The sequence below is a fragment of the Telopea speciosissima genome, chromosome 6 (genome assembly GCF_018873765.1).
Source record: "Telopea speciosissima isolate NSW1024214 ecotype Mountain lineage chromosome 6, Tspe_v1, whole genome shotgun sequence".
Lineage (NCBI taxonomy): Eukaryota > Viridiplantae > Streptophyta > Magnoliopsida > Proteales > Proteaceae > Telopea > Telopea speciosissima.
The window spans coordinates 5,551,668-5,562,355 of NC_057921.1; the positions used below are offsets into that span (position 1 = coordinate 5,551,668).

The 10,688-nt window shown below is 36.7% G+C and overlaps 1 long non-coding RNA gene across 1 annotated transcript; it reads left to right on the forward strand.

Moving 5' to 3' along the window:
• Positions 1–677: 677 nt before the first annotated feature.
• LOC122665165 lies at positions 678–4,773 on the forward strand. Its single transcript, XR_006333447.1, has 3 exons — positions 678–818; positions 853–949; positions 4,759–4,773. It is a non-coding gene; the product is annotated as an uncharacterized LOC122665165 (long non-coding RNA).
• Positions 4,774–10,688: the final 5,915 nt, after the last annotated feature.

Consider the following 10,688-nt stretch of genomic DNA (forward strand, 5'->3'; position numbering starts at 1 on the left):
AGAGCCTCTAAATTCTAACAATTTGGATGATCAGGAGAGGGTATCGCACATCAATGGAGGGGATTTTATCGGACATTCATAAATAAATGGGTAGACATTTATAGTCATTAATGACCATTGAAGCAAAACCAAATTGTAAATTCGGGCCTAATGATTCAAAATGCAATCATTCAATATACCTCTTCTGCATTTCTCTAACCTTATGTGGAAGAGAAAAATAAAACGATTTCCAATGATAAGCTGGATAAAGGAAATTCTATCTATAACCAGTTGGATTTTTCCTCAATCAACCAAATAGTGCATTTTGCTTACAAAAAAAAATAAAAATCCAAAAATGGCTACAAACAAGACTAGCCTCAATGGCATGTCTGTATCAAATTGCAATGTCAAGTTCCTAATTGAAGTTTTCCAACTACGATGTGAGCACTGTATACAAGGGCAAGGATAGGGTTACAAGAAAAGAATATATATACGGAATAGAAACTAGGATCAAATACCATATCCAAAGACCAAAATTAAGCTCCACAGGAAACACCAATGAAACTCAACGAGTGAGCCAAACATTATAAATCCAAAGTGCAAACAGTTTCATACTTAGCTAACAATGTTGTATCTTATGTAGCTAACAATGTTTTATCTTATGCTAATTCAGCTGTAGGTTCCCAACCCCACACCAATGTCTTTGCCAAAGTCAGATCTGAATCCATCCTTAGCCTTAGAGTAGCAAACAATGAAGAGTTCATTGAGTATGCCAATGAACACAATGAAGGCAGCCCCTGCTCCAAAGACTCCTTTCCTCAAGATCTCGCAAGAAGGAGGTTTTTTTTTTTTTTGATGAGACGCAAGAAGGAGGTTGGTCCCCAAAAATTGTCCTGTATCTGGTATGGTAGGCATTCCTCACAGAACCCGCAAGCAAGCAAATCTCCGCGATAAAAAATGCCAACCTGCGGTGGACAAATCAACATTATATTTAATGGTTGGAGCAAAGAAGGAGAATATTACTAATGTCATGAAATGGAAAATTAAGGCATTGGGCAGATACAGATCAAAGAGAGTTCAATTTGAAAATTTATCCACCATTAATAAGTGCCAACACCCTAAATTTCATCAAGCAAATCCAAGTATGTTGCAGGGGAACCTTTTCCCAAAAATAACAAAGTACAACCCCCCTCCCCAATAAATAAATAAATAGCAACCAATCAATAGAATCAGTTGAGTCCAATAAATAACAGCAAATCCAAGTATGCTACAAGAGGCATTGATGTTAGATTTGGGATTTGAATCAAGAAAGGATTACTAACATCCATGGCTACAAAGGTTTAAATTAAATGAGAATCCATGGAAAACAATACATATTAAGTATGTATATAATCCTTTTACTCAATCTAAGAGCTGATATTTAGTCTATTATTATACCACAACTTCAAGTGGCATGTCCTTGATCCCTTGAACCTTTAAAACCCTAAAATGATACACTTATCTATAACTTCAAGTGGCATATCCTTCAGTTTTGGAAGACAAATGGAAATTTTTTTTAGGGTTCTTCTGGGAAATTGTGGGCCTTTTTAATACTGTAACTGAAGACGGAGAGCCTCAGTTTTTTTTTTTTTTTTGGGTGGGGGAGGGGGGTGAAAAATTGTTAAGATTTTCAAAAATAGGTGGTGGGTGTACAATCTCTTGATGCTGTTTCAAGTGAAAACTTAAGACAAGCGAGTTGATAATGTAAAAATTAGACTATACTGCATGTAGGTGTCTTAAGTAAAAGAAGCATATTTTAGGCAAGTGAAAGGAACATTAGACCATAGTTGATAGCCTCTATGATGGCCCTCATGCAATTGTATTTATTTGTTAAATAGTTTCATTAGTGACACACATGTCATTTGATATCTGATATTTCATCAGGTATTACTTCTAGTTCTAGCACATTTTTATTTGGTTTATGGCTCAAAGAGATGGTCAGATATTAAGAAGGATTGAAGTACTAAAGGTCTAACAACTTTAGGTCTCTAATTAGTTGTTGAAACCTCTATTAGTCCTCTTATTTTGTCTTCAGATGGTTCCAAATTCCACCTAAAGTCTCTTGTTCAATTCATTTTCTTTTGGGTGTCTAAGTTCCAACTCCATATTTATTGTTTTCTGGAAGCTGAAGCCCTTCACCAAAATCCTGCCACCACATTTCCACTAGTTCCTTTGTTCTCTATCCATTTTGTTGTTTTCTCATATACTCCTCTCTCCTAGATCATTATTGTCTGTTACTCAATGCCTCCACCAAAATCAAGGTTGTAATGATCATCTGTGTGACCACATTAAACTTTAGGATTTGGGTAAGGGGTTATGGACTATGGAAGGGGAGTTTGATAGCAATATTCTTTAATCTTTACACAAAGAACTCAAAAACTCAAAAAGCTATGTGGAGCTGAATGAAAAAAGATCTGCAGAAATTCCTTTCTTTCATATTTACCAAATTTAATATTGTTGATCAGGGACATTCACGTTCAAGTACTCAACACATAAGAGGATTCAGTCACCTCAACTGCTACTGTAGACAAAATCCCAAACCAGAAAAATCCATGTAGAGCCACAAATAAAATCGCAGAACAAAGAATATGGGATATGGAACTAATAGAACAGAATATGAAGCTAGATCTAATAGACAATAGAAGCATTGATAGAACGGGGCAGAAATCCACCTAAACTGTGTAGAGAATCCTGTCTTCTACTAAGGAATCTGTCCTAGCTTTCATTTGGAATCAAAACCAGAGAAGAGGCAAAAGGAAATGAGATTACCTTCCAGAGGTTCGGAGAGATGAGAGTTTTGGAGCTTCTCAAAGAGACAACCACCACTGCTTGCTCAAAGCTTTGTAGCTTTTCAGAGAAACTGAAGCAGCACAAGATAGAGATGTTAGAAATACCTAGATCTCATGCCTTGTGAACAAAATCAGAGAAGAGGAAGAAGGCTATGAGAGTACCTTCATTCGGAGAGATGAGAGCTTCGGAGCTTCTCAAAGAGACAACCACCACCGCTTGCTCGAGCTTCGAAGCCTTCTCAGAGAGACTGAACCAGGAAGAAGGAGAGCTTCGGAGCCTTCTTAGAGAGACGAACCAGCACCAAAGACGTCTTAGGGCTTTTGAGCTTCTCAAACATTTTTAGATCTCCAACCCTTTCAATCGACGAAACAACGCACAAAGCAAGGCTCGAACTCGATTTCTTGGGTTTTGAATTTACTTGCGTTTTTTGTCAGAAAATAAAAATTGCAATCTTACCTCAAAAGTGAAATTTATTCTCCATGGGAAAAACAATTCCCTGGCAACCAAACACCTAAAATTATTACCCTTGGGAAAAAAATTTCACTTTACATCAAAAATTTACATTCCCCTTGCAACCAAACAAACCCTTTGGCATTATCAAAAAGAAATAAGGGAGGAAACAAAACAAAATCACTCTGGAGGGGCATTTGGGTCTTGAGAGGACATCCCCAAAAATGGAGGGGTAGAGGGAATAAATCCTTGAGGAGCAACATTGTGAGGTGGTCCAGCTTGAGGAGTAGCTCCCAGTGTATCAAAAGGTAGATGTCCAAGATTGAGAGCCAAAGAACAAATTGCCGTGAGTATGCTCTCTTGTTTAAAATTGAGAGAATTAAACCCGGTCTTCATATCTTGGCGGAGAGAGGAAACATCTTCTTGAAGGTGTTGTTGTCCCATTTTGAGTTCCACCAAACGGGTGTTTGCTTCATCCATATACTCATCAATATTGGAAACCCAATCTTGAAAAGTGTCCGGTATAAACCTTTGTGGACATTGTTGGCGTCTTGGTGGTACACCCTCTTCACCGCCCGATTCTTCAAGAGGATCTGGAATATTGATGTTATGAAATAGAATTCTAGAGATGAGTTATGAAGTTTCTGATGATTCCACTTCATGAGAAAGATCAATACTGAAGGAGTTGAAGATGTGGGTGAGAAGGCAACCATAAGGAAGATTGGTCTTCCGAGATGGCTTTGCAATGTGTTCCATGTATCGCATCATGAAGTAGGGAAGGCAAGTCGAAGTGCCGATGAAAACACAATATGTGAGGTAAGCTTGTGGGGTCAAGCATTTGCTCCGGTCTCCTCCTCTTGGAATAAAATTATGTTGAATAATAAAAGATATGACATGAGGAACCATCTTGAGTCGACCGATTGGAACAGATGATTCATTGCCTTGATATTTGATGAGAATATTGGAATAAATATCTTCATGATTGACTAAGTCTCTGAAATTGGTGTACTTCGGATTCCAATAAATACAAGGTCCGATATTAGGAACTTGAAGAAAAGTAGCAAGATCAGCAAGAGAGAGTTCAATGGTGACGCCGTTGACAAAAGAAGAGAGCTTCAAGTCTTGTTCCATGCCACTGAATCGAAGATTATTGTAGAAATAGCGAACAAGAGTGGGGTAACACACCTCAAGAGGGTGAAGTAAAGATTCCCAACTGAGCTCTTGAAACAATTCTTTAAGATGAATACCTTCGAAGGAGGCAGTGTCGACGGAGCGGCCTTCTTTAATCTTCCTTGATGCAAATAAGGGCCATGTTTCAAGAAATTCTTGGGAGGGAAAGTGTTGAATGGGCTGTTGAGTAGGATGAGAAGTCCCTTGAGATCGAGAAGATGCTCTCCGAATAGGAGTAAATCGTCCTCCTTGTCGCCCATGCTTGGAGGGTTGATCTTCGCCCGCCATTGGTTCTTTTCCCCTTTCACTCATATTGAAGGAGTGAGAGAGAGTGATGAAAGTGGAGAATTTTAAGTAAATCACAATCACTTAGGCTCAATAGTAGATGAATAGTGAGAGATTATGCCAAAAAGGGTGAAAAAAATGGGGGTATTTAATTATTTATAGGCTTAAATAGCTCTCCAACGGCTAGAAAACAGTCACTGGAGTTGATTCGGTATGCCGAATCAGGATCCGGTATACCGTTTCCTAGCCAACGGCTATAAACGGATAAAATTTGAACTGATTCGGTATACCGAATCATAATTCGGTGTGCCGAATCAATAAAAACAGTAAAAATCACATCTGAAAGTAAAATCCTCTAGAATTGATCCGGTATACCGAATCTGGATTTGGTATGCCGAATCTACTGTTTCAACAACAATTGACCAAAAAATTATTTTAATTGAAAAACAAATACAAATAGAAGATTTAATCAAAAGGATTGCATAACCCTAGGTCTCTTCTAAGTGAGCAGAACCTTTCTTCACTCAAGGGTTTTATGAAGATGTCCGCGAGTTGCTTCTCAGTCTCAATATAGTCAAGTCGGATTTCACCTCTTTGAGCTGTATCGCGTAGGAAGTGATGACGAATATCAATATGCTTTGCTCAAGAGTGTAAAATTGGATTTTTACTTAGGTTAATGGCACTGGTGTTATCCCTTGGATTGAGGAAGTGTCAAACTTAACTCCATAGTCTTGGAGAGTTTGTCTCATCCATGACACTTGTGCACAGCACCGACCGGCTACGATGTATTCAGCCTCAGTGATAGATAGAGCAACTGAATTTTGCTTCTTCTTAAACCACGAAACCAAACATGATCCTAGAAAGTGACAAGATCCACTTGTACTCTTCCAATCAACATGACACCCAGCAAAGTCGGCGTCAGAGAAGCTAATTAGGTCAAAGTCATTATTCATAGGGTACCAAAGGCCAATGCTTGGAGTTCCTTTCAAGTACTTAAAGATTCTCTTCATAGTACTCAAATGGGATTGCATAGGTTTGGCTTGAAACCTAGCACAAGCACAGACACTATACATTATGTTCGGTCTACTAGCCGTTAAGTAGAGTAAACTACCTATCATGTCCCTATATCTGGTAGGGTTAAGAGGAGTTCCATCTTCATCTTTGGCCAAAGTTACAGATGTACTCATTGGAGTACTTGAAGATTTCTTTCCATTGATGTCAAACTTCTTTAATAATTCCTTAAGGTATTTAGTTTGACTGATGAAAATCCCACTAGGGGTCTGTTTTATTTGGAGTCCTAGAAAGAAATTTAATTCTCCCATTAGGCTCATCTGAAATTCATTACTCATACATTTACTAAAATCATGACAAAAAGATTCATTTGTAGAACCAAAAATGATATCATCAACATAAATTTGAACTATAATTGGGTCATTCTTTTCATGTTTAACAAACAGAGTAGTATCTATCTTACCCATTGAAAATCCATTATCAACCAGAAACTTACTTAACCTGTCGTACCAAGCTCTTGGGGCTTGTTTCAAGCCATACAGAGTCTTCTTTAGCTTGTAGACATGGTCAGGGTACTTTGAGTCTTCAAAACCAAGCGGTTGAATAACATACACTTCTTCATTTATGAAACCATTTAAGAATACATTTTTCACGCCCATTTGATGTAACCTGAAATTCTTATGACAAGCAAAAGCAAGTAGCATTCTAATAGATTCAAGTCTAGCTACAGGTGTATATGATTCATCAAAGTCAATGCCTTCCTGTTGGTTATAGCCTTGAGCAACCAGCCTAGCCTTGTTTCTGGTTATGTTACTATCTTCATCAAGTTTATTCCTAAATACCCATCTAGTCCCAATAATTTTAGTGTTAGAGGGTTTTGGCACTAAGTCCCAAACTTGATTTCTTTCAAACTAATTTAGCTCTTCTTGCATAGAGATTATCCAATTACTATCCAAAGGGCTTCCTTTATGTTCTTGGGTTCAATGGTAGAGATGAAAGCTACATTGGAACAAATATTTTGGATTTTACTTCTAGTTTGTATGCCTTTCTCTAGGTTACCAATGACAAGGTCAAGAGGGTGATCTTTAACCGTCTTTATCTCTTTTGTAAGTTGATGTACTTGAGCATTAGGTTTTTCTAAAGAAACATTTTCAACTCTTTTTCTAATTCCAAGTACTTCATCTTCATCATCTTTTTCTAGGTCTTTATACTCATCATTGGCCATAAATTCATCAAACTTTACATTCATAGACTCTTCCACAACTAGTGTTCTTTTGTTAAAAACTCTATAAGCTCTACTATTTGTGGAGTAGCCTAGAAATATACCATCATCGGCCTTTTCTTCAAACTTTTCTAAGTTGTCCTTAGTATTAAGAATAAAATATACACAATCAAATACTTTAAAATAATCAACCTTAGGAAGATTATTATGAAATAGTTCATAAGGTGTCTTCAAAAGAATAGTTCTTATCAAAATTCGGTTAAACATATAACACGTTGTATGAACAGCTTCGGCCCAAAGATACTCTGGCAAAGAATACTCATTGAGCATTGTCCTTGCAGTTTCTTGGATAGTTTTGTTCTTCCTTTCAACCACACCATTAGATTGTGGTGTTCTAGGAGCCAAAAAGTTATAAGTTATACCTTGTTTTTTATAAAACTCACCAAATTCGCCTATGTTATCAAATTCACCACCATGGTCACTTTTTATAGAAGTGATCAAATAACCTTTCTGATTTTGTATTCTTTTGCAAAGAGATACAAACTCCTCATATGCATCATTTTCATGCTTAAGAAAGAGGGTCCAAGTGAATCGGGAGTAGTCATCTACAATAACGAAGGTATACTTCTTTCCTCTTAGGCTTGTGGTTTGGATACGTCCAAATAAGTCAAGGTGAAGTAATTGCAAGGGTCTTGAAGTAGCAGTAGAATTAATGGCCTTGTGAGAAACTTTGGTAAGTTTACTTCTTTGACATGCTCCACAAGTGTGTTACTTATCAATATTCAACTTAGGTAAATTTCTCACCAAATTCTTAGAGGAAAGGGATTTAATTATCTTAGGATTAATATGTCCCAATTTCCTATACCATAAAGTAGCATCATCAAATTTTGAAATAAGGCATGCATCATGGAAATTTACACTAAATATGTAAGTATAAACATTATTCTTTCTACATCCTTCAAGAATTATATTATCATTAGCATCCTTGATCTCACATTTAGAGGCATTGAAATTAACAAAGTAACCATTGTTACATAATTGACTTACACTAAGTAAATTATACTTAAGATTATCAAATAGGCTAACATTGGAAATTATTGTACCTCCAAATTTTATGGATCCGTTTCCAATAATTTTTCATTTGCTGTTGTCTCCAAATGATACCCATCCTCCTTTTTGCTTCTTGAGCTCCAAAAACAACTTTAGATTGGATGTCATGTGCTTTGAGCAGCCACTATCGATGTACCATTCCATGTTGCTCATATGCACTTACAAAACAAAGACACTTAATAAAATTTTAGTCCCCATTGTATGTTGGGTCCATCATTGTTAGTATCATACCTTTCTCTTGATCTCCAAACCATTTGGTTACCATTTGCCTTTTGGTTCCCATACCAATTTGGGTATGATTGGGGGTTCCAAGGTCTTTTGTTTTGGGGTACTCTATATGATCCTTGATTTTTGAGTGGTCTTTACACCTTAGGTGGAGTTCTAGTTGGTCTTTGTACCTTTGGATGACTCCTCATGTTTTGACCATTGTAAGGTCTTCTAGAATGGTGGAAACATTGGTTTATGTGATAACATTCCCAGATAGTATGTCCCTTTTTGTTACAATTATTGCATACAACGATTTGAGGGATATATGGAGTCTTCCCTTTGGAATTGGGTTTGCTAAATTGAGGACTTTTTTTTAAGAGTAACATTCCTCAATACGGTGTCCTCTTTTCCTAAAGTAATTACAAAACTTCTTCTTTACTTTCTTACTTGCCATTTTACTTGTACTTGGCTCTTTGGCTTGATTTGAACTTTTGTTCACATCATAGCCTACCCCTTCCTTGTTGAGAGGTGCTTTGGAAGCATTTCCAAGTAAGATGTCAAGAGTCTTTTTCCCATTAGTAAAAGATTCTAAGGCTTTACACAATTTCTCTTTTTCTTCTTCCAAGATGTTAACTTGAGAAGTTAGAGCTGTATTTTGGTCTTTGAGGGTATTTATCTCTTTCAAGAGATTCTTTTTTATAGTAGCTAGTTCCATGGTACTTTGGTAGAGGTCTTCAAAAGCTTCTTTCAATTCTAAAAAGTCTTTATCCTTATGAGATGGGGAAGTGGGGGTTACCTCATTTTGAGTTTCTTCATCTTCAATAGCCATGAGTGCGAGATTGGTTTGTTCTTCTTCTTCTTGAGATACTTCATCATCCTCTTCTTCATCACATGAATCAAAGGAGTGTTCAGCTTTGTAGGCTTTCTTATATTTCTTTATTTTTGGATAGTCTCCTCTGTAGTGTCCTGGTTTCCTACACTCATAGCACACAATATCTTTTGAGGTGGAATCAGTATTTTCTTTAGAAGTACTCTTACCTTTTTTATCCTTAGAAAATCTCCTTTTACTGAATGAAGTTTTGCCCTTGTTCTTCAGAAATCTTAAGAACTTCTTGGATAGATATGCAATCTCATCATCCAAAAGTTCTTCATCATCATCACTGATTTCATATGATTTAAATGCTACAACTTTCTTCTTTGTTTCTTTTGGTTCATCCTCCTTGGTGTCCAGCTTGAGTTCCATCTCGTGGGTTTGGAGTGATCCCAAAAGCTCGTCTAGACTCAGCTTGTCGATGTCCTTAGATTCTTTGATTGCTATAGTCTTGGGTCTCCATTCCTTTGAGAGAGATCTCAATATTTTTTGAACATTTTCACCACTGGAGTAGATTTTTCCTAAACCTTTCAACTTGTTTACAATGTTAGTAAAACGTATAAACATTGCATATATATCCTCATCATTTTTCATCTTAAACAATTCATACTCATTAACCAGCATGTCAATTTTAGATTATTTGACCTCCAAAGTACCTTCATAGGTTACAACGAGCTTATTAAACATCTCCTTAGTAGAATCACACATACAAGTTCTATTGTACTCTTTTTCACCCAAAGTACATTGAATGTAACTTATAGCTACATAATTGAGTTGGACTTTTGCTTTGTCAGCTGGAGTCCACTCTTCTTTGGGTTTGTCCATTGTGTTTGGTCCATTGTCAATGACTTCTCATGCATCAATGTTATTGGCACAAATAAAGTTCTTGAAGAGATTCTTCCAATAGAAAAATCCTTCACCTTCAAAGAAGGGTGGTCGGGTAATATTGTATCCTTCAACCTTACGATTGATAGAGGATCCCATGGTCTTAAACTCTTAGTTGGATTGAAAAACAATCATGGTCTTGAGCTCCCGCTTTGATACCAAATGTGAATTCACTTAGAGGGGGGTGAATAGGTGAAAGTAGTGGAAAAATAAAAAATTATGTGGAAATAAAAGCGTTATTAAAATAAAGCAAATGAATTGCAACAATAACACCAAGATTTATAGTGGTTTGACCAAAACTTGCCTACGTCCACTCCTCTCACCTTAGAGAGAATTTCACTAAAAACAATCTTGAGAATGAGCAAGAGGACTCGTACAAATCTTGAGAAACGAGCAAGAGAACTCAACAACTAATCTTGATTTTTTAGCAAGAGGACTCAACCTACTCTTGATTCTGAGCAAGAGGACTAAAAAAATCAAATAAAATAAAATGGTATTAAGATTAGGATTACCCTAACCTTAGATGTATGAAACTAGTTTTCACCTTTGAAGCTTGAAGCTAATTGAGGTAGAGTAGCTAGAGAGGGAATGCCCTTGAATGAATGCTTTGATGAAGAGTGATTTGAATGATCAAGTACCAATGTCTTTTTGATGCCTTTGATTAGCTTT